Below are 4,869 nucleotides of genomic sequence, written 5' to 3' on the forward strand. Positions count from 1 at the left end.
CAGTCATCCACATACACAGAGACTACCATAGCTGTGGTCCACAGGGTTCCTGCTGTGGCTGGAGCTGGCAGCAGATCTTGGTGTTGGTCATGTGGGCCTAGTTCTACAAGAATCGTACAAGAAAAGGAGAGTCAGGGAGGCTCCCTGACAAACTTTAAAACAAGGAATAGAAAGAATTGGAGGATAAGTTGGAAGAGTAAAGCTAAAGGTCATTGGAAATAGGAAATCGTGGATGACATGAACATGAAATGACTGCTAAGCAAAGGTACAGGCAGTGACCAGAGCCAGCTCTAGCAAGAGGCTGCATATACCACAACTAGCAAGGCCACAGGTGAGACTGTTGAATTCTTTGCACTTCACAACTCACCACAACTTGCCTTGCAGTGCTGCAGACAGAGTTGCAGGATTTAATGTTTGTCACGCTGATTTTGACTCAGTCTGAGTCCTATGGATTGTCCAATTTTTTCCTTTTGTTATGGGAATATTTTCCCTGTGCAATTGTATATTGGAAATCATACACTTTTTGTTTGATTTTTACAGGGGCATTTGTGGTGGGGCTCCACTAGGTACATTTTTAGAACGTGTGAACAAATTCTATAAATTTGGAAAATTTGGAAATTTTGATGGAAAATTCAGCAGCAGCAACCTACCCTGGAAACACCAACATAAAGAGATTATAAAGTGGAATATGTCAGGGCCGGCCAGATAACTTAGTGGTTTAAGCACCTGCTTAGGCAAGCACAGGGACCAAGGTTCCATCTCTGGCACCACATGCTGTGCCGACCCCACTCCTGGAGCACACCGAGCCAGTAACTGAGACTGGGAATGGTGGTGTGTGCCTGTAATCCCAGTGCTTTGGAGGCTGAAAGTTAGAAGGATCATTATGAGTCAGAGGTGAGTAGTGAGACCCTGTACCAAATACATTTTTTAAAAAAGTAGAATATGTCACCACTATAGGGTGACAGATATATTTATCTCACCTGTGGCTGTTTTGTTTATATATCAACTTGCAGTTATGTGAAACCTTCCCTAACTGCATAATATACATATATAGATCATAATTTTATATCATAATAAATGTATTAATATGTGATGCATTATCTGTAAATGCATGCATGTTCTATTTCTACCATTTCATTTTAGGAAATTTGTGTTACAATGGGTCACAAAACTTATTAAAATAAGTCAGGAAATTTGCATTCTGCTCAATGTACTTTCTGCACCTGAGAGTATCTGTGTTCTGGAGGGCCTTGCTGGGTTTTTGGCTGCTGGTATCAGGCCTGAGGAGGGTTCTGCATACCTTATCGGAATTCCACCCAGGATGAGCACTTTCAGGGAGTCCCATCCTCACAGGGAGAAGCATTCAGCTTCCTGGGATGGTGAACTTGGATCTAGCAACTGGGAAAGAGCAGTCTTGGGCAGTGAAGAGAAAAACAAAGTGCCTCAGACTGGCCAGTGCAAGAAAGGAAGGACACATTGGTTATCTTGTTATAGGAGATCACAAATCAACATCCCATTTTTAACAGGGGAAGAAGACAAGAAAAATAATGAAAACCTAGAATCTCAATATCAGCAAAGTATGAACAATAAATTACCAGAAAGGTATCGACCACACTGTGGACCTGGCTTCATAGAGTTAGAAGATCATAATGGAGAAAGGGATGGCGCTGCCTGTGACAGTGAAGATGTTGATTTGCAGCTGCTGGGGCTGCTGCTGCTGACGATTCACCTGGTCCTGAAGGTTTACATGATTCTGAGACTGACCCAGAGTGAGAAAGAGAAGAATCTGTTCAAGAACCCAAAGTGACTGAGTGTCTTGATGAAGTGGAAGACCCTCAAACAAAAAAAGATACAGAAAGCAACTATAAAATGATCTTCATTGAATCCAGCAGTTCATAACCCTCGAACATTTTGTCTATGTATTAAATGAAAGCTTTACTTTTCTAATGCACAACGAAGGACTGCTTATAGAGCATGGAGCTTTGCATTGTAATTTTAAGTCTTTTTAAAGTGATTACAAAGTGTTTGATTTCTAGTGTGTTAGGTTTACAGTTTTATGTCCATGACTAGAACTGTGCTTGTAAAAAGCAAGAGTTATATAAAGCAAGCCGTAAAACCCATACTCAATTTCCCTTCATGTCGGCATCATCATACCTTCAGCCTCACCTTCCCCCACCTCACAGATGTATTTGGAAGGAATCCATGTTTTATTCGTGGTATCTCTTTCATCTTTTTTTTCCTTTCAAGCTTTACTCTTATAAAAATTTATGTAACACTACGAGAAATTTATGAAAAACTTTTCTTAATTGTATTTGGTTAAAGTAGAACTACTCATCACTACTATTTCTGCTGCCCATCATGATCTAAAGTACTATTGGCAAAACCCAAATATTTAATTTACTCTTAGTGATTCGGCTCTCCTCTTTTGGACCAAAGTAACATGAGTACGTGTGATACCTATCGCCTGTTAGGATGAAATTAAAACTGTCATACATTTGGAGTGTTATGATCCAGGCTACACAATGTGAATTACATTGTATTTTGGGGTTTTGTAATTAATTGGACATTTTTTTGCAGAAAAAAATAATTTATTTCTGCATTGGGTCTGATGTACTGATCCTTAGACGTTTTGGGAACTTGGCAGTTTATGGCAGCAATGAAAGCGAGCGTTGCTTGGTCTTTAATAGAATGCTATATGTTGTACCATGTTTTGCAAAATCCTGGAAACAATTTTTCTTGTACTGTTATGACATTTTATTGCTGGGAATTCATCAGAAATGTCTTCAATCTAAATCTCTTCCCAAATTTTTGGATATAAATCACATATCTTGGCACAGTTTTAATGTCAACATTTTAATAATGTAAATTGCATGAAAGTGTAAGAAGATTGTACTTTTGCTTATATAAAATACTTCCTTTTCAAGAATAAAGAGTAACATAATTGAATTTATCATCAAAAAGATATGTATCAAATCCATATTTGCAGTTGAGACTGGCACTCTTCTCCACCCCAAGACAGGTGCATCTGCCCCTAGCACCTCGCTCTGGAAAGGAGTTGAGTGCAAGTGCGCATCCACTGAATGCCCCTGGAGACAACACATGTAAGTGGAACAAATCAGACACAGGTTTAAATATTGCCTTGTTTCTTTGATGTGCGAAACAGGAAGGAAATGTTCCAATAGGAAGTGTAACAAGATAGGAACAGGAGGAAAGGAAGGATAGGACAAGGGGAAAAAAAAAAGGAATAGAAGGGGAAAAATAGAAGCAAAGCTTTTGTGAATATAGAGGGGTGAAGGGGTGTCAGGGAGATAGCTCAGTAGAATAAATGCCTACCTGAAAAATGTAAGGGCTTGAATTCAATTCCTCGTTTTGAAAAAAAATAAAAAAGCTTGAGGGGAGGGAAGGTAACTGGGGAAATGAGACATATAAAAGCACATCACGCATGGGTACAAATCCCCTATGATGAACGTGGTCATTTTGTGTACCTAACATGCAGCAATAAAACTAAGGAAAATAATGTCCATCGAAACCACAAATTTTATGAGAACATTCACATCAATTTTTTTGTACTGATGTCATAGTTTGTAGGCTGAGTTCTTCACAAATATATTTGCTGAGTTGCAGCATAACACGAAGGCTCTTTATTAAACAGTAACTTTCTAGTCCAAACCTGATGGAGGAAAAAGAAAGAAGTAAACTGAGCAGAGAATGAAAACTGTTAGGTGGCTGAAAATCGGTAGTGAATATATATTTGAGATAGTGTCTCTCTATGTAGCTCAGGGTGACCTAGAACTCCCCACAGTACAGAATGGCCTTGAACTCACAATAAACTCCTCCTTCCTCGGCTTCTAGAGTGCTTTGATTACAGGTGTGCACCACCATTCTTGGATTGAATGCATACATTTAAAAAGAATGTATTACAATAAAAGATGTATTGCCATTCACTCTCCTGAAAATATTCCCCATTTCTTGAAGAACACATATTCCATCATTCCTGACACTTCTGACACAGCGCTGCAAGTCCGCTTCTTGAGTATCTTCAGTTGCGTTGTCATGGAGGCCTCTAGATCCTCCACTGATGCAAAACTTTCCCTTTCCCTTTCACTTTGACATTGGGACATAATCACAGGGTGCAAGGTGTGGTGCACAAGGAGAGTGAGAACACTGATGCTTTCACAGCCCTGCCCTCGACTGGATGGCCCTTGGCATCAGCATTCGCTGTATTTGGGATTGTACCTCACAAAGACATTCACGAAACACAGCTTTCAAAACTGCTTCAGAAAGTGGCAACAGCAATGAGATAAGTGTGTCCAAAGAAAGAAGGACTATTTAGAGAGGGATTAATGGAAATATATCTTTACTGTAATACAAGATTTGTTTATTAACCTTTCACAGGTTATTTCTCTCACAGATCTAATAGCTGGTCCAATGGCTTCAGATTTTCTTGAGAAAGAATAACCTTTTGGAGTTCAATCCAATTAGGCCAACATGCCCAGGGGTTTTTTTATTTTAAACATTAGATTTGGATTGCTTCAGGAATCTCCTATTCAGAGAATTGCCTTAGGAATTCTGGAGAACATCTGTTTTATTTATTTATTTATTTTTTTTAACCATGACTGTGGTGAAAAGTTCTAAGCCTCAGGTTTTTCTACTATAAATACACTATCTAATGGACAGTTCAAATTCTGTAGTGTGTTTTGTTACTAACACATGATTTCTCAGCTACTGGAGAACCTTTAGACTGAAGTTATTTGAAAAAAGGATATGTATGAAATGTAAGCAATGTTACCTATCTCCTTTATTCAGAAAATTGAGTTAGATTTAGAGACCCACCTTCCTTCTAATTGGCTGAGAAATTTTTACTCCACA

The 4,869-nt window shown here is 38.8% G+C and overlaps 1 pseudogene; it reads left to right on the forward strand.

Annotated features, from left to right (window-relative positions):
- Window positions 1–1,321: 1,321 nt before the first annotated feature.
- LOC101562007 lies at window positions 1,322–1,899 on the forward strand (annotated as a pseudogene).
- The last annotated feature ends 2,970 nt before the right edge of the window (window positions 1,900–4,869 follow it).

Source organism: Octodon degus, unplaced genomic scaffold (assembly GCF_000260255.1).
Source record: "Octodon degus isolate 3935 unplaced genomic scaffold, OctDeg1.0 scaffold00180, whole genome shotgun sequence".
In the NCBI taxonomy this organism is placed as follows: domain Eukaryota; kingdom Metazoa; phylum Chordata; class Mammalia; order Rodentia; family Octodontidae; genus Octodon; species Octodon degus.